At 41.4% G+C, this 26584-nt stretch overlaps 1 protein-coding gene across 5 annotated transcripts in view; it reads right to left on the reverse strand.

Annotated features, from left to right (window-relative positions):
• Positions 1-12580, reverse strand: part of grik4 (glutamate receptor, ionotropic, kainate 4) — a 338006-nt gene extending 325426 nt beyond the window's left edge. For 3 of the 5 annotated variants that reach the window (XM_019367470.2, XM_019367472.2, XM_019367471.2), the window contains exon 1: positions 11811-12580. The gene's annotated coding sequence lies outside the window, so the exon portion shown is untranslated. The remainder of the gene's footprint in view (positions 1-11810) is intronic. The other 2 variants (XM_019367468.2, XM_025898164.1) reach the window with 1 other exon arrangement.
• Positions 12581-26584: the final 14004 nt, after the last annotated feature.

The following is a 26584-nucleotide window of genomic DNA, read 5'->3' on the forward strand; positions in this document are numbered from 1 at the left end:
AGTGAAGTGCATGCACAGATACATACATGAAATGGCACTTTTTAGTGCATTGCTGCAGCTGGGCCACAAAGATACAAGTAGAACAGAAATGTTCTGCAAAAAAAACTAAATTTATGTGCAGCCTGTTCAGCTTTTATCCCTAATGATTATGTTTTTAGAGTAGGTCTCTCATGTTCAGCGTTTCCTGCTGTTACATTGTGAAAACGCTGAGGAGAATCTGAAGGAGGATTTATCTTGAGTGTATTTTGAGGTTGTGCATACACCCCATTGAGTACAGCAGCATGCGAGTAAATGGCATGTCTTTGACTTTCACTATCTCTAGTTGCTGCGTGAAGGCTTCAAAGGCTAAACGATGGATGTGTGGCAGCTGGTTAACCTTCACAACTTTGGAGAGTTGGGCTCCCCTGTCCAATCCATCAATTGATCGAGAACGCAACGAGACGATGAATCATACTTCACTTTTTCTTGTCAGCGCCTCGCAAATGGCCCTTGCAGATGTAATATCGTGTTTGCTCAGCCTGGTATTTATTCACAATATACTCAGAAATTTCTCTTTAGCACTTCTCCTTCTATAACTTTTTTTTCCTTTATTACATAGTTTCACTGTTTATTTATTCATTGGTCTGGCTTTATAGAAATCTTTCCAATAGATAGATTCAAGCAAACAGATCAACAGAAAGCCAGGCTCGCGACTGACTTATTTGAAACCTAGGAATGTGTGCTAAAGATTCAGCTTAGAAAATACACTCGCTGGGTACACCTATAGGATGTGAATCCAGTGAAACAACCTAACCCCACTGATTGCACGTCTGTGGAGTGTGAGAGGAAGCTGGAGTACCCAGAGAGAACCCATGCAGATATAGGGAGAACATGCAAACACTTTATGGCCCCAGCCATAAAGTGAAAGTAAGTAAAGTAAGTAAGTAAAGTAAGCTAGTGGTGCTGGCAGAGAAAGCAAGCAAGTTTGCCAACAGCAAGTTTGTGTTTATATATCCATGCTAGCCACCAATTACAAGCATAATGCACAGACACAGGCTGCGATGCAAATAGTACAACACCTTCTTTATTTACTGTGTAGACTCCACATTTGGAAAATGTAAAGAATCGCTTACAGCAACGATAAATAAAAATGAAAATATTCAAAAAATAACCTTTGTGCATTTGCTTTATCTCGTTTATTCTGTCAAAGCCACAGGGAGCCACAGGAGGTGGACAAAAGAGTTTTATATGTTCTGTAACTTAAGTGTTTTGTGTTCTGCATCAATAAAAACTGGACCGTTTGGGTTAATAACAACTGTTATTCCTCCTCCGCCTCTTAAATGAATCGTGGGTCAAAGCCTGTCCTCCTGTGCTTGACAAGTGGTTCAGCTGTAACACAGCAGGAGAGCTGCTGGTGCTTTGCTATCAGACTTTCAGACGTCTGGGGCCGGCGTCTGTCCTGCTTTTGTTTTAGATTATCTGTTGTCGGGAGACTTTTATTGAACTTACAATAAGCAATCGAGTTCTCATCGACTCAAATAACGTTGTCTTTTGTCTCCCCTCTCTTGAAAGCTAGGGGAACACTAAGGTGTTTTTAAAGTAGGGCTGAATGTATACCCACAGTACACATTGTTAGAAAATTTGCATAAAGAGATTACATCTAAAGGGCTTAGTATAAAAATCAATGATTACTGTCTTCACAGACACAAGAAAGGTGTCCAGACAGTTGTGTAGTATGAGTAAGAACTAACAGGTGTTGTATTTTTAAGTATAGATGGAAATCTCCAATCATAGGATACTGTATGAACCAGGCTACTCACAAGCTGTTTCCTCCTAATTACTTTATGTCATCTATAATTACAATTCTCGTTTCACTATAAAATCTCACTACACAGCAGTTAACAGCATGTTGTGAGCCATAATTAAAAGATTCATTGCTTTTTCCTGCTTGTTCACTTGGAAAGTCCATGAAATTGAGCTGAAGGCTACACGCTTGCAGAATGTGACTCAGTATGATGACCTTTGATCCCTGCAAAGGTGGCTGCAAATTGGGCTTTCCTCCGGCGCCCTAGATTTGTCTATTGTAGTTTTTTTTGTTCTAACTGTGACCTTGATTTTGTTTTGACAGAATATAAATCTGTTTGACTAAATCTTGACTTTCTATTATTACCTTAATTAAATCTGTGCTGTCTGGTGGGAGCTTGGATGACAAAATAAAGACACCCAATTCATCTCAGAAATAATTGTCAGAAACAGTGAGAAGTAACCACCAGGCTTCATACTGTCAAGTGACTCTTAAGGCCTAAAGCTATGATTTTAGAAGTTACAAATTTGGAAAGCTGACTGTGTTGTTCTTCTGTTGTTGTTCTTTGATCTTAGGTGACAAAGTTAAGATTAACCTCAAAACTTTCCAAAGTAGTAAGCAGTTAGATTTAGTAATTACAAGACAAAGTGTATATTGGCTTGGAGAGCTGTCTTTGTTCAGTAAGCTAACACACAGAGATCAATGACACCATCAATAATGTTCTCTCTTTAAGTTGGCTTACTCACAGGCTAAACAAGAGTTTAATACTTCCATTATGGAGTATTGTGTAAGGAAAAATAACAACAAATCTATTTGTTGTCCAGGGTATTCTGTCCCTTTTGACCAATGGTCACTAGCTTGAAAAATATAAATGTGAAAAAAAAAAAACGATATAATGATTTTTTTTACACCACTTTCTGTAAATAAACCTTAAATCAATGTTTCCTCAGTAGAAGATTCTGTGTTAGTCACTTCAACAAACAATTATCACAGCTTCTGCTTTGTTTGAAGAAGAACATTAGACGGCAAAACTAAGCAAAATACATCTTGTCACACATAAAGAGAAAACAAAAATCTCAATGTCAGCTTGAATGATCAAGTTTGGCAAAATGGGAATTTAATCTTGCTCTCAGCCTGAGCAAAGTTTAACTTAAAATGATGAGTGAGAGAAGCTAAATGAGGGAAGGTAGTCCAAAAAAACTAGAAACTGGAAAAAGGCAGCGTGCCGTACTAAAAGTACTTGGTAAGTGACTTTTCTCCAACCTCAATAATTTTGTGGATCTGTACTCAAAAGCACTGAGGTGAGTGCCTCGACTACTGCTCACTAGTATGGGTGGAAATTAGAAAAGTGGAGAGGAATACCTGAGTTCCATTAGAATGCTGTGTTTACCATGAGAAGGACATTGTTAATGTAACCTTGAATGAACAACTCCACCAGCTATATTAGCACAATGAATATGCTAAACATGACCCATGGCTCCAAGAATGAAAACAGGAAGCCTCCTCAGCTGACAGACAATATTTAACCTTTTTTTTTCTTTTGTTTTAAATGCATATTTAATGCATACCGACTATGTGTGAGCATTCAGTTGTGTGTGTGTGTGTGTGTGTGTGTGTGTGTGTGTGTGTGTGTGTGTGTGTGAGCAAGCTGCAGTGAAGACTAAATGAAGTGAGGCAGATGCAGAGCACGACAGCGCTGTTCCTTCCTACTCGCAGGAAAAGAGACTTTGTTAAGGACTAATGATTGTCACTCTGTCCCCTCACTGAGAGGCAGAGAGTACCTGATGATAATTAACCTTCAACATAATCAGCTAAGACCTCAAAAGCACCATCAAACAAACCCTGAGGGCTGGGGTCATGTATAAAATTACAGTATGCAACAGACCTGTAAACTAAATTAAAATTAATACCCAAACATCTGTGATACTCCTCACTTCACTGAACAACAGTTACTCATAGTTTTAAGTTACACCATGGTGCTACCAGATTTGACCCCCTTTTTGCCTTCAGACCTGCCTTAAATCTTCATGGCATTGATTAGCTTAGGAGTGCAAACACTCCTCAGAGACTTTGCTCCATATTGACATGACAGCGTGACACAGTTATTGCACATCCATGATGCCAATCTCACATTCCACCAGATCCAAAGGTGCTCTTGGATTGAGCTCTGCTGACTGTGGAGGCCATCTGAGTACAGGGAACTCATTGTCACACTGAAGAAACCAGTTTGAGATGATTTGACAAAGAGTATTATTCTGCTGCAAGCAGGACCACACTGTGGTCATGAAAGGATGGACATGGTCAAAAGACTACTCGGGTATTTAAACAATTCTCATTTGCTACTAATGGGCCCAAAGTGTGCCAATAAAATATCCCTCACAGGATGGATGGATCCATGCTTTCATGCTGTTTATAGCAAAATCTGACCCTACTAAACGAATGTGCCAACAGACATCAAGACTCATCAGTTGTTTTCCTGCATACCTCGGTTGTTACTAGTGGTTATTTGAGTTAGTGTTGCCTTCCTATCAGCTCCAAGCAGTCTGGTCATTCGCCTCTGACCTCTGAGAACTGCCGCTGGTTGAAAATTTTCTCCTTTTCCAGACCATCCTTTAAAAACCCTAGAAATGGTTGTGCAGGAAAATCCCAGAAGATCAGCATTTTTTTGAAATACTCAGACTAACAGCCATACTACATTCAAAATCACTAAAAATCACCTTTCTTCCCCATTGTGATGCTCAATTTGAACTTCAGCAGGTCATCTTGACCATGTCTACATACCTAAAAGCTCTGAATTGCCACCATGTGATTGGCTGATTAGATATTTGCATTAACAAGGAGATGAACTTGTGTACCTAACAAGAAGGACAGCAAACACAGGCATCCCAGTAGATTTAAACAATGTCCATATAAACGCTGACTGACCACAGTGTGAAAGCAGAAATTCTCGAAAAATAAAAATCACCACATAAATTATAAATTCTTCCTCTGCCTGACCTCTCACTGATCCAACAGCAATAATTTCCAGCAGAACTTGTATCCATTTGTGCCAGTGTGTTCATCTGTTAGATTACAATGAACATTTCAATAAATAGCAGGCTCTTGTTTCTGCAAATGAGGTGTTCACCCTTCCCTCTACAGCACTGCTACCATAATAATCATTATTTGTTTTGCTAGTAATCATGTACCCTTTAAAAAGCTGTAGCAAAAGAAGGCCCTTGAATTGCCATAGTCATAAATATTCATCACTACAAAATTCTTAATTTAGGAATTTCTAGAGCATTATCAGTACTGCAGCTAACTGGGGCGGCTTTTCAGTAATTGGAGCCCGTGTTAGAACATAAATTCACTTATCCTAGTCTAGAGGTCAGTGAATAACAGTCTGTGAGAAAAATGTGGCTCATGGCCCAGCTGTAAATGCTACATAAATTACAGGAGGTATACATATAAAATGGATAATGTGAGAGCTATTAATAAGTGCATAACAAACAATAAGATATTTCCACAGTAAAAAGTCAAAATTAAGGTCTGCAGTGTGTCTCCACCGCAACAAAAGACCAATGTAGACCCAAAATATACTGAAAAACTGCTGTAAACTGCCCCGCAGTGCGCTATAAAATCATTGGAACTGTTTTGTAACGCACCCCGCCACAAACAAGCGAACTCCGGAGAACACAAACAAATAAATAGAAGCCAGCGAGAGGTGAAGTGAGCTGCACTCCACCCATCTCAGAAATGAAACCATGAAGCACAGCCATGAAATTTACAAACGCAAGCAGAGGAGTTGAATTTGACCAAATAAAATTGTGTAATCGACCAGCATGCGCACCTTCTCCTGGTGCGACACAAAAACAGAGCCATCACGCCTTAACCCATGCCACTAAAAATAGAAATCCAGCATCTGTGTGAGAATCCAAGTGGAGTCCTCCCACCCACCTTCAAACATCTGTGACAGAGACTTTACCTGTTGGCCACTCCAGTGCAGCTGGTCTGGGACCTGGAAAAACCTGGTTTGTGGAGACCTGAAGCTGAATTGGGTTGGATATAACCAAACTGAATTCTTTTTTTTTTTCTTTTAATCTGTCACAGGTGGATAGTTAAGCTTAACAGTAAATGGAGACATTTAAATAAATTAAAGGCTCTACTAAAGTCCTACCAAGCCAAGTCGTAACAAAATTATACCCAACATATGCTTGCTTTTCATGCATATGAGGCTAAAGGAATACAGTTTGGCAGTGGTGGAAGATTAAAACATTTTAGGAAGAGGTGAGGGTGAAATGTAAGAAAATTATCTCAAAATAAATTCCACTAGAGCTGAAGCTGTTTCAGCTTGCTTTGTATGCATAAGAGGTCAATTATAAAAAAATAAACAACAATTAATGAACATCAGTTGGTTGTTTTAATCCCTAAAAACATTGTTTTTTTAGCATTGTTTCTGCAATAAAAAACAAACTGGATAAAATGAACAACCTTCCACTGTAGCATATAAATTATATATATTATTTTTTTTTATTTTTTTTTTTTTTTTTTTTTGTCTGTCCCATTTGGTTCTTTAGCCGTCAGAATTGTTGTCTGAAGACCAACAAGGATACCAAATGGATTTATTTTGCCAAATGGATCATCATGGATGGGACAGACATGACTGGGGGATAGGAAAGGGAGAAAGAAAGAGAGGAAGGAAAAGAAAAACAGAAGGGAAAAGGGACAGTGAGAAAGGGCACTTACAAAGACAAAGAGGGAGAAAAAAAAAAAAATCTCCTGGATCACCTGTTGAGAGAAAAAGGAGAAGACAAGCAAAAAAACAAAAACAAAGCAACATACTAAACACAACACCATCACGTTAATCTAGCTAAGTGTGAACAGCAGTAAATACTAAATATTGAAAGTTGTTGTGCAGCACACAGGACAGACAGCGCACAATGTGCTTTGAAGTAGCAGCTACGAAAGGTGTAGTTTGTCTACGAACAGTGAACACCCGTGTGTACACCTGTGTGGATCAACGCGCTTGTATACAAAAGGTTTCCCCATGTAACGGTCTGCTAGAGGGTGTGGAGGCCCATAGCCCCGTCCCCCAGGGCATGAAGCAGGCATATATTAAATTCACTATAGTCAGAATATGTGCAGCTTTGCTGTTAAATTTAGCTAAATGCTTAGCAAGATGCTAATTGCAGCTAATATTAGCATTAGCCCAGGAGAATGCTTACGGCTAATTTAGCCATTAGGGTTTAAAATGAGGTCAGAATAGGCAGTCATACACTCACTAGATTCACACTGAACTTTCAGTCTGCAGGTGATGATGGGATACATCTCCAGTACAAAGGCTGAACATAATTTTTCTAAATTTAGCCTAATGGGGTAAGCTTTTCAAACAAAATGTGCATACCAACCACACTTATTATGTGTTCAAATAATCCTGGTGAAAATGACACCTACTCTGCTGAAAGCACCTCAACAGGCTCTGCTTCATTTAAGGATACAAACCCACAGCACACAGCAAATTGGAGAAAATGCTATACCCCAAGCCTACGAGTGGAACTTACATGGAGTGTGAAGGTTTATAATCCGAGTATACTAATAAATGCATATTTTAGCTGAAGATCAGTGTCTAAAGGTTTGTAAATGTGTTTGACAGTCGTTATCTGTGCAATACATCCTGAGCCACCTCTCATTACTTCATACACATTTCATTCACATTTTTGTCATTTTTAAAGCGGTCTTGCACAGTTATACTCCAACCTTTCTGAATGTTTGTTAAAGTTTTTTCCTTTTTCAGTCCTTGCACCTGACCCTTTTTGGAGGAAAGTTTGTCTCTTAAGCCACTTAACACTTAACTAATTCAAGCACAAAAAAGGCATCTCATCTGGAGCAGATGAATAGTGTCTAAAAGCAGTGTTGGGTAAGTTACTTTAAATTAGTAACTTAGTTACATTACTAGTTACTTCTCTAAAAAAGTAACTCAGTTACTTCAAGTTACTCGTTACTTTCAGAGTAACTAGTTACTAGGGAAAGTAACTTTGGTTTTACTCAGAATTCTCTTGTTAATGTGTTGCTTCCGTAACTGGATACCCAGCAAGACTGCCAGTCTTCTAGCTTGCTTACTTGCCACAAGTGCACTGTGCCACCTACCAATAGAAAGGAAAAAATAATGTACACATTTCCACGAGAGAAATCCCACGCCTGGACCGTCGTTGACCGCCGCCATGATTCTAGCCTGCTTTTTACATCCAACACAAAAACTGCAGTCGTTGTGCTTTTGATTGTACTCAGAACTTGGAAATTCTGCCTTCTGAATAGGAAGATGTAGGTAACACCAGACTGCAGATGAGCTGCATACAGAGCTGGACTGGGACAAAAAAATCATCCCGGGCATTTTGACTAGAGACCGGCCCACCATTATAGGAAAAATCATAAAGCCTTTGAATGAAAATAAACACTGTTGTGACAGTGATGTACACTGTTCTGATGGTATATATGTATCGATCTATCAATCGTTTGTTGTAAGACTCAGATAATTATTTTTTTAAAAGCGAGACATTTTAAATGAGAATAATAAAGAAAAGTATTTCCTTGTGTCCACCTTTCCCTGTTAATGCCCTACCTGGACCCCTGGCAACACTTTGCTAGATCCGCCCCTGCACAGTTACCAGCTGTCAGCTACTTAGAAAAGGATCCTGGTGTTATTTGTCTCTCAGAAACAGTTCATAACTTCCCTTCAACTCATTCATGTCACCTAAAGGTAAACCTGTTTCTCCATCACCTGTTCAGCTCTGATGATTCAGTAAGGACATCTCCTGGTTTCATCTTCATGTTTCAGTCTCACCAGATAACCAAACCGATATCATGACCAGCAGCTTTACAGCTGTGGCTCCAGCAAACATCAGCTGATACTAGAAATTAATATGAAATAAATTCTAACAACAGCTGATCAAGCTTAAATGTGCTGCTGTTGTTTAGTGTGACATCTGCTGGTTTCCTCTTTCTGGCGCAAAGTGGGCGATAAACAAACAAGAGAGAAAAGCCGATCAGCTGATCATTGATCAGTTTCATGATTGAAGTAGAAACGGGAGAGAATGAGAGAAGAAGAGGCAGCTGTGCAGCTTCAGCTTTGTGTCTTTTTCATTGTAGCTGAAGTCCGGGACAAACTGTGTTCCTTTTCACCTCAGTACGAAACGCGTAATATTTTCTCTGAATACGAGACGATTCTGTTTTTTTACGGGACGGTTGGCAACTCTAATAATTAACCGTATGAACAAAATAAAGTTCAACATCAGTAACATAGCACCCACACAGCTGTATAGAAACTGTCATGCTAGCTAGCACGCAGTATGAAAATGTCAGCATACCGAAAATAAACTCCACCTAAACTTGGTTTATATCTGACTCCGATAGACTGCAGGTCATAACTTCTTACCTGAAGTTCAGTTCACCTGACACTCGGACAGGCGGCCGCTTCGGGTCTCTCCTCTTGCCTCCCTTTTCCTTCATCCACCTGCTGGCTTCCACCACTTGCTAATGTTATTGAATCTGTGGAAGCTCCGCGATATCCACCACACGAAGTAACGAGTAACGAGCCTATCTAAATCCCAGTAACGAGTAACGCGTTCCTGGTTTTGGCATAATAACTAGTTACCGTGCTCGTTACCACAATAATAACGTAGTTACTGTAACGCGTTACTTAATAACGCGTTAGTCCCAACACTGTCTAAAAGTCATGTCCATAAGAAAAAAATCAGACCCGACACAGTCCTAAGAGATAGATCTAACCCTTCAATTGGTCTACCTACTGTTCACTTAAGCTTCATCAGGTCTCAGTGGAAGGGTGGCTATCAACAAGCCATTCTTAAGAAAGGGAAATGAAGAATAAGCAGCAGTATGCCAAATTACACAACAACTAGACTGAAAATCAGTGGCAACAGGTCTCATGGAGTGACAAATCCCTATTTGAAATTTTCAGTTCAAATTGTTGTCAGTTGTTATATGACGTTGGTATGGAGAAAGGTAAAACAGTGACTGACTACAGCCACCTGCAAATCGTGGTGAGTGCTCTGTCGTAGTTAGGGCTACATTTCAGCCAGTTGTCTAAATCGGTGGAATTATGAATAAAGAAAAGTGGAATCAGATTTGAATCCACCGTGCAATACCATCTGGAAAGTGCCAGACTGTGATAAGCTTTTTCCAGCATGACAATCCCAAACACACAGCTATGCAGTAAAAGCATACCTGGACAGAAAAACACACAGTGGATCAAGAGTTTTGTACAGTAAGTAAGAAATGTGCAGCAATCCTTTCTGTGTGGAGTTTTCATGTTCTCCCTGTGTCCCCGCGTGCTTCCTTCTACAGGCTGGTGATTCTAAATTGGCTGTAGATGTGAATCTTTCTGTTTCTCCATGTCTCAGCCCTGTGACAGACTGGCAGCCTGTCTAAGGTGGATGTGTATGTATAATTTAACTACCTGGTAGTACTGACCAATTATTTGTGTGACTGTTTGCCCCCAAACACTATATCAGTTGAAACAAAATCTCAATTATAACAGCACAATAAATAGTTCATATGTACCCAGTTTGTGATTACATATAAACCTTTCCAAGAGTATCACCAATCCCGGTTATGGGCTGTCAAACTAAAGTGTTCTTTTCAGGCATCAGCTGTAGCACTTGGCATCCAATACCGTGTGAGCTTGAATCGCCAAGCTACAGATAAACTTATGAACGTGAAATTGATTCTGTTGCACAAATACCTGACTTATAACAACAGGGAGAGCCAGCAAAGCAGTTTGCGGTTATGGATGCAGCATTTACTCATTTTGAGATCAACAAAAAGTACTTGAGCTTGCAGAAATGCAAACATCAGCTGGCACTAACAGGTGGTTACCTTGTGCCTGCCAATCAAGTTCTCAGGAACTATTTTATTTTACAAATGGTTAAAAAAAAAAAAAAAGCTCAGCAGAAATGATATATTTTTAAAAAAAAATAAAGTACAATTTATCATAAATTACTTCTCAATGGGTTGCATTGATGCTGTGGAAGGCAAAGCCACATAACACAAGACCTGTGGAATTGAAAATAGACGCCTGTCTTTGTGACACAAGGAGACTGTGAAGTCTTTAATGGACAGAGCAACTGTGACCCGCCATTACCTCTGGTCACACCGAGCACACATTTCATTTGCCCACTGCATCACTGCACATCACATTAATTATAAGAGACTATAATAAGTCAGGGTTTTTTCTACCATCAAGCTATAAATAACATCAAAAATCCGAGGATGCTACGGGCAGAGCCAAAATCAGGCACCAAACTGAACCACAAGGTGGAGCCAAAAATGAGTGCGTGTGTTTTCTCAGCCATCTCCATCTGTGTATCTCATTTCAGCGTCACGTTCATCCGTCCCTTCTTTATTCCCGTGTAACTAAAAATAAAACAATAACAAAAAACGAACGAGTACAAGTATATCACTACAAGTCTGTTGAGAGCATAAATCAGCATCTAGCTGGAGTAGAGCGGCCAGCCTATTGATCACACCCTTGGTGAATTTAACACTTGGTCTGAATCAGCCCACTTAAAGTGAATACTTTATCTCCTGTCATTCGTCACGACTGAAACGTCTGCGACTTCTGCCTCGTATCCAACAAATGATGTTTGATTGCTTATTGAGCCACTGAGCCGCGCTCTCAAGTCACTGCTGCACAAGGACAGTTTCCATTCAGCCCAGCGTGCAACAATTAGGCTACAGTTCACCAACGCCACTGGCTCATTAAAACCAGCAACATACAGACTCACAGGGTACAAATCGCCAGCTTAAGTATTTAGTATCAGACAGGTTAAACCCCCTGTTTAAGTAGTGACCACAGAATAGTCCGTGTCTTAACTTCTGCACCCACAGATCCAGCAGCATTAAATGTTTAGTCATTCGTTGCCGCAGCTTACAGCTTCTTTTTCCCCCCAACTGCCGTTAAACCCGTTAAGAATGGTTTCTGTGTTGCTGCATATATTGCTGTCTTCAAATCTTAATAAGCAGTTTCCCTTACCTGTGCTGCGTCTTGTCTGCGTTTCCAATATTCTCCCTTACTTTTATATTACGTCCGCTGCCCAGAAATACGTCAATTTGCGAGAAAAAGCGTAATTGAAGAGTAACTCAGTTTTCCTCTGTATAGTTCTCTGGATCTTGTTCTGTGTCTCCCTCCACCACCGAGACTCCCAGGGCAGATAAACGGGCAGATAAAATGCGTTACCGATAAGATCAAGAGCAGTCCAGTTTAAATCTGATCTTTGGATGACCAAATGATTTCCCGCTTTATAGGACAGTGGAAAAACAGCCACATCCCCGTTAGTTGGAAAATCCCTCCTCACTTTATCTCCCGGAGAAAAGCAGTCTTTTTCTTTCCCCCCACACACACCAGCGAGCAGTTTTACTCTCCCTGCTCAGCCTTTAGAAAACCAGTTGCCTTAAAATCTGATAGGCCCGCTGAACTGCAAGGTTTATCTGTTGGGATTATTCTAACGGCACCGGTGATGCTGCGTATCCCGCATCCCACTTAGGGGCTGCCGCTGAGGTAAGAGCGAGCGCGGAGGAAAAAGCCAGGGAACGATCGCGCTTTGTGCGGTGCTCCTCCAAACGTACCTGTGAAACCCTCTCTGTAGAAAACACCTCTTTTACATTGTGCTGTATGTCAGACGCATTCGTGTACAGTCGGCTGTATCCACTGCGGTCCGGTGGAAAGATGCAGGGCAGACTGATAGAGGTGCGGGCGAAGTCTCCCCTTTTTCTCATACGCGCTGCCGCGCACACGTTCACAGAGGGGGGATTTTTTTTTTGTGCTGTCCTCAGACGTGGAAAGGAAGATGCTCCTGACTCTTAATGTATTTATAGCAGTGTGGGGGGAAAAGAACAGAGTAACCCAAACTACAGATGGCAAAGAAAGGGTCATCTGACATTGCAGGAACATATATAAAAGAGGGGAAAGTCAGTCTTATTCATGTTCTTGCTTTAATATAATCTTAAAACCGGACAGGATTAATAGGATTAAGAAAAAAAGCCTAAGAGTGAAACTGATTATTTCTAGGATTATTTTTTCTTACCTGCTCGCTGCACTCATGGGTCATGCTATAATGCAAGCACATTTTTAACTCTTTTAACCCAGTCAGGTAGAAAAGATCCACATGAGACCACCAACACGTTTTCCCAACCCTCCTGAGCAGGTGGAAATTGTTTCGAAAAGTTCCCACTGACTTTATATCCAATCCACAAACAGCTCTACAGCTTTGACTTGCACTTTTGCATCTGTCAGTGTGTGTGAGTGCTTCTAATGGCTGAACAATAACATCACGCTGCTGCTTTATCTTGCTCTCTGTCTAGACTGGTGGGTAAGAATGTTTTTCAAACATCTCCAGCACTCATCAAGACCCCACAGTGGCCACCAGTTCATTGTGGCGAGCTGTGTTTAAAAGGATGTCAGTCCTGTAACCCCTCCAGATGAATCACAGGCCCCGGTGGCAGTAAATGTCTGTTTAAACACCAAACGCTTTAGTGCAAGGTGAAGGTTGATGAAATTGCTCATGGGAGCTGTGGAGGGACAGACAAGAATAATGTCTTGACATTTTAACCCCACCCTCATTGCGTACACCGCTCGTGCTGTCATCAGAGTGGGGAAGCTGCCGAGAAATGCTAAAGACAATTTCCTACAGTCTCACAATTGTGTCATATGCAAGCATATAGGAAGGACAGAGGAAGAGATGTTCAGGGATTGTTTTTCCCAGGATGGCAGCGATGGGATGGCTTTTTAGTTGCACTGCTTTCGGATCTCAACTTCTCAAGGGCTTCATTTCTTAGAAATCACTTGCAGGTGTGTTTAGATGTAGCCCCAGGAAGAAAAGCGACTGAATGAATTTTATGCACAAATACCACAGTAGAGCTACCGCATCCTGAAGTGCATTATCACTGGTGCAATTTGCATACCACACAGTCAGCTATGTGTTGAGTAATTTCTGATCTATTATTGATGAAAAATGAAATCAGCATGCTTAAAGTGGGACTCAATGAAGTGGTACCCGTCATCCACATTCCATTATATGTGGCCAGAATGGAAATCTAATAGGATATTTGCGTCGAGTAATTCAGGCTGGGACTTGATATTAATTTTTCATAAGCCCCATGGGACAAACACAAAGCTATACCGAATATGTATTTGCTACTCTCTAAACGTATTGGCTAAATCACTGTTATTAGCTTATGCCTATCAGGAGTTTGTAGCTGCTAACACAAAATCCAATCAGGGCAGGCTGATCTGTCAGAGCATAGGTAAACTAGTTCTTTAGACATGTAGAGATGCAGCAGGACCTGCATCCTTTTTTTATTACATGCGCACTTCTTCTTTGTGTCACAAGCCAGCTCATAACTAGTGACACATAAGGCAAGACAAGACAGGCTAAGATGCCATTTATGAGAAAAGATTAGGACAAAGAAAAACAAACATGAGGATGAGTAAGAATGTGGTGGTGGTGTCAATGGAAAGCAAATTACAAACAAGCAACAAACCAGGAGGTGGAGATTTTAGGAAGGAGTCAGAATGATTACTAACTGGAACAAATGATGAGTTAAGACCCTCTTCTGAGGGCGTTTATCATAGTTCATCATAGCTCACCTAAAAATAACTGCAGTAATAGTGATAATCAACGTTTTTTAGTATTATTTTCTGACATTGTCTGCTAATGTATTTTCCCAACTTATCTCTCGGAGACACCCGAGGTTAAAAAGACAACAAGTTTAAATGTCCAGCATTGTTTTTATCATGATGTTACAGTGCACTCGCACAGAGGCGCGTCGTGAAAAATCAGACTTGTCTCACTGAAAGGAAACAAAGAGTTCATTTCATGACACAAGTGGTGAAGATTCACAGATTTAACCTGAACATAGGAAGGAAAATGGCAAATTCTTCTGATAATGCAGGGTCATTAATAAGACCAAAAAAAATGTTGGGAATGTAGGCTAGATGCCAGAGATTATTAGCTAATTTTAGCTTTCTGAGCCATAAATCTGCTGTCAGCCCAGGAGCTGATGTACTTCATTATTTTTCTGTTCTGGTTGAATTGGGCGTCATTGTTTGTTTACAGTACCGCAGAGCTCCAGAGAGCAAGGCAGAAGGATGTCGCCTGTCAATGGCCAGAGGCAGCTTATATTCAATTAGAATATTATTATAAAATGATGTAAATCGGCCTTTTATTGGGCTGTAAATTCTGTTTCACAGTTACATTTACCTTTTGGTGACAGCACAAAGACAAAGGGAGGAAGATAGAACGGGTGAGAAGGAGAGAAAGGAACTTGAAACAGGCAAGCGTGGACATGCAGTCAAAGTTAACAGAAGTTACAAAGCCAAGGTAGCTTAATTTATCAATGCTGGTTTTACTTTCTAAGTAGAAGACACTAATGGACATGAATGGTGCCATTTAGGGTGTAATTCACATCATCTAAACATAGCTTAAACAGGATGGCTTCAAATCTGTTCTCCACTTCTGGAGTTGTGTAGCTGACATCCTGTTTTGATTCTGCACAATAAAGGGAGAGTTTGTATGAATTGGAAAACTTTAAAGTAAAATCAGCTCTATTACCAATTCGTTTTTCCAGGTTTGGAGTGGCACTGTGATTTTTCATAATGCGCTGCATGTTTCTCCTCTAATCTACTCTGCTACAAATTGTTCTTCAACTTACTTTTGAAAATTATAGTCAACCCAACTGAGCCTTTGCCTCAAGTTTGATAACCAAAGTGTCTATCCTAAAGCCATGTATTATACCGAAAACTGTGATTATTAATTATATATCATTCCTAGACACTGCAATAGGTCATCCAACTAATTAGTTTGCTTTTGGTGGTAACATTGTAACGTGTACCCAGTTGAATTGAGGTTTGCAAAGGGGAAAGGTATTTTATATGTTTGCAAGCAGCATACTCCATTAATATCATGAATATTAACTGCAAGACACTGTATGACATTATGATTGGAGCTGAGCCCCTCTAATGGTCTGACCATAGAATCGCCCCTGACTGGAACCCATACTGACCTAATGACCTTCCATTCCTTCAGAGTCCTGCAGGAGGAAACCCTAGAGTGACAACAGGAAGGCAAGTGGCCATAACGCTCATCAGCCTGGCGTCTACTGTACAATTCCTACAAGACAAACTCAATCAGCAACAGTTTGGCTGGGGATTTATGCTAGCAGTAGCTAGTACAGCCCTGAGCCACTAGCCTCGAGCAGACATGGAGGTGATGAGAGGGCTGCAGAGGTCTGGTCTTGCTCATTGCTCCAGATATTGTTGGTTTTCAAATTTGTAGTCCTCAGACTCAATTGACTCAACTGACATCTCCTGAGGGAATTATTAGATTTCATGGAGCTGCCTCCACAAGCATTGAAGACTTAATATTGCTTTTCCACATAGCTCATGCAGTACCGCTTCCAAAGGCCCATTGATGGTGGGTCAAACTGGCAGAGTGCCTCTTTAAATTCCCACAAAATGTTGTATGGGGTGACTTGTTCTAGCATTAACACAGTGTTTGGGCTTTCTCCTTGATTAAGAGGAAAAATCCCCTCCTGTAGACCAATGTTAATGTTAATGAAATAATCGTTGTTACACTTCTAGTACTTCCATAAATGACTAAAGTCAGGATGGTTGTTCTCTGCAGTGAGCAAACATACACATAAGCAATGTTTCAGAACACTTACAATATTAAAATAGATCTCACAAGCAAAGATCACAGGTCTGCAATGAGATCAAATATGTTTGACTGCGCCTCTCACCTAATTACTCTGCAAACGCCTTAAGTTTGTCTTAATTATATTGATTAAAATATTAGTATTTCTATCAGTTTGACCAAAATGTGCACTAAAATGCAGAGCAGTCATTTCATACACAATAATAAAATAATATTGCTGCAAAGAGGGCAAGAAATAATAAATGAAAACATTTTTAAACAGGTTTAAGTGGCAGTTTTACTCATATGGTTGGATCATATTGATAATAATATCCTACTGACCACTGGTTTCCAACACACAGCAGTCCACTCTGGTTCTATGATTTTTTAATAACGGTCAGCACATTTCAAAGTTCCTATAATCAAAAGGTGTAGAAAGAGCACTATTACATTTTTAGAAGCAAATTTCAACATTCCCATGCTGTCAAAATCTATTTTAATAATTCATTGATCACTTTTAAAATATCTGTAGGTCTCCATTTTGCTGCATTTCAGACCTTTACACCTCATTTGAGGTAGTCTGTAATCTTTGGGGCTGAATTTCCTCAGGCTAAACTGAAAACAAAAAGAGAACGGGGATGGCTTTAATCTTCCAATATTGCTTTTTTCCCCTACTTTGCTGTATTTGTCTTTCATGCTTTCATAGAAAAAAAGAGAGCATGTTTGGATAAAATGCTCTGTGAATCACATTTGCTGGTAAGACTTCTTTTTTTTTGCTGGTTTGAAATCCAGCTGTGCCTATAAAGCAGCGGCTCATGCAGAGTTTGATTTAAATAGCACACTGAAGTCAGAGCATGAGTTAAATGGCACAATATAAATGTGTGTCAATATCATTTCCCCCTTCCAGCTAATACCGAGAGACAATTTGTAAAAACAGAATCAACATTTAAATGTATAATTATTGAAAGAAGATATTTTTGTTTCTTATTTTTCAGTTAGGAAATTTGGTTTATAACTAATCTCATCTAAGAACATACTGGTGCAGTCACACCCACTTCGTATTAGAGGCCATGAGAAGGAGCAGTTCAGCATTACTGACACAGCCAAACGTTGAAGACATATGAAAATGCACTGCCAATTTTCCCACAGGTCACTGCAGTGCTAGAAAGCAATTCAGTGTCCAAATAACCACTGAACAAGACTGATTTTCTGCGCAGAGCTGTAGCTTAAGAGTGCTTAAAACTTGAACCACCATATCTGATGTCCCATTTCAGCCACAGCCGCAGAGGTGTGCGTCTCCTGAAGTGAGATAGAATGTTAATGGAGCATGGGGGGGAAAAAAATCCTTTAACTGTGGCTGAAAATCTGACTTGTGGAACTGGCACATTGACAGCTGCATAGCATTTGCCGAGACATGGGGAAGTATGCTTTAGTGACTACGTTGCACCGGCGCTGAGGAACATAGTCACTGAAGCAAGATGGAAAATCAGCCCTGTAAAAATAGACGTGTTCATAAATATAATGCATTCAAGCAATATGAGAGTCTCATCCATCTGCCATTAGTGCGAGTGAACTCTGTGCGCCTTTATTTATGTTTGCGCGGCCACGTGTGATTCCAAACAAGCCATATTTGCTTGAGAGCCATTTTGTAATTAGGCAGTACACTGGCGCTGCAATAAGCATTATTGACAGTCTTAAATCCCCAATGAGCTGCAGGAAAGTGTGGGTGGGATGGATGTGAATAAGGCTGCTGATGCTGATATGGCAGGACAAGGGTACAGTCACCTCGCTATGATGCGAACAAGGGTGCGTGGTGCGAAGCACAAAGAATGACACATTTATGCTGAAGTCAGGCTGTGGGTGCATCCCCACTGGTGTATTGATTGAAGGAAGCTGGCAAGGTGCGCTAACAGGGAATAAAATTTACTGACAAATCAGAACATGGATTGTCAGCAATTTTTCTCATTAGCATTCAAAGCGTCGTTCTATTGACAACTGCTTTGGCATCGACTCCCTTATACACTTGTCAGCCCGAGAGGTTCCTTTTCTGTGAGGACTGGAGTGAACTCTGCACTTAACTTTGCTAACTAGAATCAAATACCGCTCATCATGCTGAGTAAATTTGGTCTGCGCTTATTCTGCGGGCCGATTGTGTTCTTTTCAAACAGCTTCACACTATGAGCAATGAGCGCATTCGTGAACCGACAAAGACGAAGCGCTTTTGGTTGGTTAGCTTAAGAGATTTTCTAAAAATGCCTTTGAAGAAGTCACACTTTTTGGTTATTTTAAAGGATTTAGACATATTTGATATTATTTGAGTTTTTCGCTGGTAAAGCCCATCTTATACATTATACATTTAGTGATGTATTTTGAATGTTATTGAGAAATACTTCAGTTTTAAAACCATAATTTTAGAGCATTTGAATGCACCGTATATGCTCATAGTACACTTTATTAGTTACAGCTTGCTTGAACCAAGTTGGACCTGCTTCTGACTTCAGAACTGCCTTAATTCTTCATGGCATAGATTCAACAAGGAGCAGGAAACATTTCAAAACTGAGATCTGGTGAAGGCCATTTGAGTACAATGAGTTCATTGCGGTGTTTGAGAAAGCAGTTCGAGATGATTGGACCTCTGAGACGGCAGCCATCAGAAGATGTGTGCATAAAGGGATGGGCATGGTCAGCATGTAGGCCCTGTTCAGTCGGTACTGAGGGATATGCCCCACACCATTACACCACCGGCCTGAACTGTTTATACGAGGAAGGATGGATCCATGCTTTCATGGTGTTTATGCAAAATTCAGACCAGACAATGTTTTCTTCTATTGTAGCCCGAGAGTGGCACCTAATGTGCTCTTCTGCAGCTGTAGCGCATCTTCTTCAAGTTTCAACGTGCTGTGTGTTCAGAGATGCTCTTCTGCATACCTCAGTTCTAACTAGCTTTTCTTGTTTTGTTTGTTTGAGTTACTCCTGCCTTCCTATCAGCAACAAGCAGTCTGGTCATACTCCTTTGACCTCTAGCGTCAACTAAACATTTTGACCCCTCACTGGCTAATTTCTCAATTTTAATTTTCAAACCTTTCTCTGTGAACTCCAGAGCTGATCCCAGCAGATCCCAGTAGATCAGCAGTCAGCCGGTCAGGCAACAAGGTCACGTTCAAAGTCACTTAAATCACTTTTCTTGCTCAGTATGATGCTCATTTTCAACTTCAGCAAGTCATCTTGAATATGTCGATTTGCTTAAATGAATTTAGTTGCAATTCGCTGATTAGATATTTGTGTTAACGCGCAGTTGAACAGGCGTACCTAACAAAGCGGCCTTTGAGTGATGTCCCATACTACTTGTGGAAAAGCAAGGAAGAAGTCTCTTTTGATGCTATACAAAGTTTTCATCCTTCATCACTTCAGACTCCTCCAGCTGTCCTTGAGCTGTGATGTTTTCCTTTTGCTCGGAGTCAATATGTCTGTTATTGAGGCATATTTGTTCCAGTAGAATCTTTGCAAATAAATAAATAATCAGAATCCTGTTGCACAGATGGTTATTCTGTATTTCATACTCCTCGGGGATGATCAGCTTTCAATCACAGTCCACCTGTCGGAGCCCTCTGGGAATAAGAAAATGTATCTGGTGCCTCAGAGATAAGCACACATCCATAAATACAAACAGGTGACAAATTAAAGAAAAGCTCACCATCATATATTACTTAGTAAGTTGTGAACCAGCGCAGGACACTAGAGCAGCTGCAGTCCACAGTTTAATCGATTCTTTAAGGTGTTTTGATGATGGTTGTGGATAGTACGGACACACTGGTCCAAAATCTCCCACTGGTGTTGCTTTGAGATCTGGAGACTGCAAAGGCTACAGCATATTTTCATACACTTCACATTCAGTGACCCTTTGTGAATGGTAACTTTGCGTTTGTGGAAAAACCATTACTAGCAGGTTAGAAATGTTAGATTTTTTTTGAATAACATTGTATTGATTTGCAGTCACTTTTCCCACTAGGACCATCTCCAACACCATCGGGAGATTGCTTTTACTTTAAGGGTTATGATTTTTCCTTAAATTTGTCACCTGTCTTTATTTGTATGCACTCTAAATGTAAAGCCTGCAGTATGCACTGGTGCACGACGGACACACACGCATAGCAAGTGAACCCTCCGCCTTGGCAGCTGCTTGCAGTAGAGATTTACAACTTTCAGCTGCTGGTGGTTCAACACCTCTGTTTCCCCCCCGTGTGCCAGTACAGTTTTAGACATGGCATGGCCAGCTGGTAAATATTCATCAGCTATGAATCAGACCGCTGCTGCACCGGTGCAGCACTGCTGCGTTGATGTGTCAGTGTGAGTGGGTTGGTGTCCATGTGTGTGCACACGAATGCTCTTCACACCGCATCACCTTCCATCCCCAAAGACCGCCTGTATTGTGCATTGTGTGACCAAGTGGTGCTGTTCATTTCACATCACCTATCAGGATAGATCCTCCTCCTCTCTCAGAGTGACAGCAGGGTAATGGCTCTGGCTTTCTTCCAGTGGCCAGTGAGAGATGAGAAGACACAACATGAGGGATGGGAGAAAAAAGGAGAGGGTGTGTAATTAGGGATAAAGCAGCGAAGAACAGTTAAGTGACGTGAACGTGGAGCAGCCGCCCATTGTAGTGCCAAAGCCAGGGGAGCCCAAGCTCTGACTCTACGTGACAGTTTTGAAAGTAATCATACAGTAATACTGATGTCGCCTGGGTCTGAATTACACATGCTACAGCGGATATGTCTCCTTATAGAGTTAGCTCCTGTGGAGTGTGAGGAGGGACGCCCAGGGTTACGTGCTCTGCTTGGACAATTTCGTCGCTTGTAGCAAACCATTACCGAAGCGCACAGAAGAGCTGTACTGCACTCAGCTAAGGAGAATGGGCAGTTAAGTGTTTCGCTTAACTGGCAGGAGAAATGAGCAATGAGGACAGGTGGGGGGATTTAAGTGACTGTAATAGTTTGAGGAAGAGCTCCAATCACTGTTCGGGGGCACCCGGCGAGTACACAAGCACAAAACTCTCACAGCTGTCCTTGTGTATAAGTCAGATCAAATACAGATCTCTGTTATAAGTGCTGCTCAGCTTTTGCTGCCCTTTTCAAGAGTAATCAGATTACCTCAATGAGCCCAAACATTATGATCACACCTGCCTGATATCCTGCTGCTGGTTATTTGCGTGCAGCCCAGCAGCTCAAGGCACGCGGTTGTCTGGCCCTGTTGATTTGGCCCCTGTTCTTTCCTTGGGTTCAGCACGCTTACTGTGAGAACTGACTGTTCACCTGCTGTCTAGTAGTTTTATCTTTGGCACGCATCACACAGATGACAGACGTGATTCACTTCATCTTTCTGCGTGGTCAAAAACTCACAGCTCATCTGTGTATGACTCAAGTAGGTGCATCTTTGACCTGGGAAAAAAAAGAAAGTCAGTTTGAATTTAGTAAGATTCACCTACAGGTTAACACGCAGATGCATCAGTACTGACTCTATCATCCATATTTTCCCCTCCCTGTGGAGAGAGGCTATTTCTTTGTAGTCAGAAAACAATGCAATAGGCAGTTGCACTCTCTGACCGTCAAGTCAAGACCTCCATAAACAGAGACACTGAAAAGAATCATTCCATATCAGATAAATGCGCTGTCTCTGCTTATTTAAGAGAAGAGTGACGTGAAGCGTATCGTTTCAAATACCTGAATCCAATACTTATCCAATTCAGGGTCGAGGGGGCGCTGGAGTCTATCCCAGCTGCCAGAGAGTGAGAGGCGGGCTCCAGCCTGGACAGGTCTCCAGTCACAGGGCTAACACAGAGAACACCTATGGAAAATTTTGAATCCCTAGTTAACCTAACCCCACTAACTCCATGTCTTTGAACTGTGGGAGGAAGCCAGTGTACTGAGGCAGAACACACACAGACATGTGGGAGAACATGCAAACTCCACACAGGATTTGAAACCAGGACATTAATGCTGCGAGGCAACCAGTGCTAACCATGTGCCGCTCCACTGTACTGCACATTTCAAATACCTTAACATTTAAAATACATTCAATGTCAGAGTTCTTTTTAGAGGTGAAAGCACCTTTTATTCAATTTTCAAGGTGAAAATGTTAATGCCGAAGCCTCTCTGTGGGCCGCAACTTAATAATCCATTCCTCACTTCTTCCCCTCTGTCAAATAGTGCCCTTGTGAACTAGTTTGGCCAGATTAGCAGGGCTCTTGACTGGAGTCATTCTCTCGCCGAACCCCTGGGTGAACTTCTGCTCCAGTAGGTCCTGAGAGACAGCTCACCTCCGGGCCTTTACCGAGGATTATTAGCGTCCACTGAATTCGTGCCCTTTTCAGAAGCCAGCAGGATGCTGTCAGATGAGTTAATGCTGACGGCAGGAGACCCTCTTGGATGTTCCAAATGACTGGTTTAGGGGGCCTCGAGCCCATGGAGAGAATCACAACAAACGACCAAACAAAAGATTCATTTTCAATTCCAGTCAGGTTTTGTCTGCGCTCACGTAGATTTTTTTACTTATTTATTTATCTTTTTCCTTGAAGTAGATTCATTCCTTCCTGATGGTGGCATTAGTATGGGAGCATTATTGATTAGCACTCTGCGGGAGCATGTCTGCTAGATTAAATCACCTGACCCCAGCTTGGACTCTCAGCATCCACGCCGGGCGCTCCGTTGTGCATTGCCGCTGCTTATCTACAGCAAAGATGCAGCTGGAGTTGTGAAAACTTAGTGAGGTGAGGTCAGGCCTCCGAGTCACACTGCTCTGCGGAAACTGAAAGGAAGCAAGGGCCCGGATTTGTCTTAAAAGTGCACTTTGACGATGAAGCTTGTGTAACTTTTAAATGTTTTAAAAGCCCCAAACATTAAGAAATCAGTATTCACAGCACCCCAACATACTCTCCTGCAACAGCATCACAGTGAGAGATAATAGGAAATAAGCAGGATTAGACTGGGGTCAGATGAAGTGCTCCAGGTCCACATTTTTAAACTCACTCTATCTCAGTTTCTCAGTTAATTTCACCTTAGAAATTAGCTTCTGGCTTCTTGAAAATCTTCACCACTACCTGGAAAATATGGTCTCTTACATTTTACATGACCTTTTTTTTTCCTTTTCTTTTTTAATCCACTGTTTACAAATACTGCCAATGTAAAACAAACCTGTTCTGCTTCAAAGCTCATGCAAAATTCATGCTCATGCCTAAAACATAAACAGAGCCAGTGGTGGGGCAGAAGCATCTCGTAAGAGGACAGCATGTTGTAATTATGGATGTGGGCTTTAAAGAGCGCTGCCAGTGCGCCTGCTTGTACGGTACATGCTCACCAGGAATGATCGCACAATTAAGGAAGCAATGTAGGCTTCATGCGAGAAGGAAAGACTCGTGATTCCTAGATGACTCACGCTCAATGATTCACGATGACTAGAATTGTACTCTGTAAATTTAAAAGAAAAAGGGGGGGGGGCACACACTCTGCTTTCAGTACAGGCAGATAGATTTTTAAAAAATAAAATGTGAGCACACCAGCAGCTGCTTAAAGGTGCTATAAATATACAGATCTGCTAAGACAGATCCATTGATTTACATAGCTTAGATCCCCATTTGAAATAAATAATGTGACATTTTTCAAGCAATAAGATGATCTGCTGTCAAATACCTGTTTACCATACAGATCTGGATTTGGCATCGATCGTCATCCATCCATGTCTTGGGAAGAAAGGGAAGAAATACCACATTCTCCCTTTAATTCTAGTTTTCTGGGCTCTGTTTTGAATTACTCTTCTCCCTGTGTGTCTTGATTATAGAAGCAATGAATTAAGGATAATGAATAACTAATCATTTTCTCCTCTTAGCCAAATCAAGCATCAGTGTGAGCGTGGCAGCCTCCATTCATTGCTGTCACATACTGTAAGAGAGGGTTCGTCTCACGCCCAGAGGACACAGAGCAGCTGACTCCAGCCATATGTCCGTTAGCCCCACTTAAACTTTTTCCACATCTCACTTTTGTTTCCATGTCTGAGAAAAAGCCTGCCGCCTGACTGAGCCGGCCAGCCAGACGGGGCAGCTGTGCGCCTCGTCAGCTCTGGTTATCAAAGTCAGCAGAAGCGTGGCTGCCAATAGCGCCATCGATTTCTGCCGCGGCCCTGAGGTTCTTTAAGCCCGGGTGTGGTCCCAGGTCACAGCTCAACAGCTCAGCGCCCATGTGCTCCTCTCTCTCCGGTTTCTCTTTCACAGCAGACTGAACCAGGGAGCCCAGTGCCAGCTGGCCCTGCCTGGAGCTTTTTACCGAGATACTCCATCAAACCGCGGTGTCGTAATTAGACAGGGTTAACACTGAGCCAAGCCACGCCGAGCCACAGGTGCCTATTCATTACTGGACAGGTTGATTAAAAAGCATCCCGCAGCAGCAGCAGTCGCTGAATGGGTTCAGGCATCCTCTTCGTTGTTTGGTATGCATGGATCTTTGCTCTCTCAGTTTGTTTTTTTTAAGGCATATCACTTTCATTTAAAGGAGTCAGTTCATTCATCTCTTTGCATTGGCTTAACGCACCCTCTCCACGGCTTGCCTGGCTCATTGTTGTGCTTGGGACACAGATTACTCCAGAGAGGCTATGGATTAACCAGACTGCGGATGGCACATTGATCTTCAGCCCCAATCCATCCGATATTGGCTTCTGCTCGATGAAAGGAGAGAAGAGCAGCATGAAAATCAATCTTATAAGGTCACGGGCATCGTTTGTGGAAACAGCTTATTATTGAGGTGACTTCTCTGGGATAAAAAAAAGGAAAAAAGAAAGAACTGTCTTTGATTGACTTAAATAATTTCCAAAAACATCTTGTTTGGATTTGAATACATGGGGAGGGCATCTGAAAATGCAAATATTTTTTTTTAAAAAAGTTGTTAAAACCCGGTGGAGGTGGTGAGGAAAAAACAACCTAATTATTCTGGTTTGACAAGCAGGTGCAGACACCATCCCTCTCTCCCCCTGGAAAGTGGAGAGAGAGTAGCCGTAGCCATAAATCACAATCTGAATAGCTGATTTTTTTTTAAATTCCACTATAACTTTTTCTAAGCTGTTCACATTCTTTTCTTCTTTATTTATTTATTTCCTCCGCGGTTTGAAATATAATAGCCTTTGATGAGCGCCACAAAACTAGTCAGTGATATATTGCACAGAAAAGGAAAAAGAAAGAAAATAACCCCGCTGTGCCTCTGCTAGAAGAGCTACACAGAAGTAATGGAGGACTATGACTAATTATTTTGTTGACTGATCTTAAGTTTGACCTCACACAATCTTCGCACTGGTGACTGACTTTATATTGATAGGAACAGCGGCTGACGCTGATGCTCGTGTGCGTCATGCTGCCAATGAATACTGATGAAGGGATTAAAGGAGGAGCAGCATTCTGTTTTTACGTTTATTATTGAAACTTTTATTGGGTGGTGCTGCTGAATGCCACCAGCTGTAGCAACGAGTTAAGCACCAACTAACTAGACCAATGATAAAAGATGAGCACAGGCTGCTGACAGACTACCTGAGGTGTAAATACTGATGTGAGTGTATCCCCACTGGAAACATTACCGAGATACATGAGAAAATCTTTGGCAAGGATATTGATTATCTTCTCACACTACTGCCTATCAAGGTTGTGTTGGGATGTATTAGATGTATCAGCTACCTCTTGGAGTTTACTGTGGCAGCTGAAAACTGGACCAAAAAATAAGATTCTGACTCATTTTAACAAGCGCCAAACTCTGATAGTTACACAACTGAGTCATCTTCAAAATGCAAGTCTTGCGGGCGTTCCTGATTTACAGTCAGTGGCGTTTGCCAAAAGTGGCTCAAGGAAGGACAATATGCACGATGCTCTGAGTACCGGCTATAATAGGAATCATTCAGGGGTCATGCTGACCTTTGTCCACCATCTAAAGCACCTATGATAGGCACAAGAGCGTCTAACTTTCCTTTAACATCGTGCAGATAGCCTTGTGAGTGTGTTTCATTTACCTGCGGAAGAGATGAACTATGGGAAAGTGGCAACGTTTCGGAGGCGTTGTGTGTTATGTTTTGCTGGGAAGCCTTGAACCCT

This window comes from Oreochromis niloticus, linkage group LG14 (genome assembly GCF_001858045.2).
Source record: "Oreochromis niloticus isolate F11D_XX linkage group LG14, O_niloticus_UMD_NMBU, whole genome shotgun sequence".
Classification (NCBI taxonomy): domain Eukaryota; kingdom Metazoa; phylum Chordata; class Actinopteri; order Cichliformes; family Cichlidae; genus Oreochromis; species Oreochromis niloticus.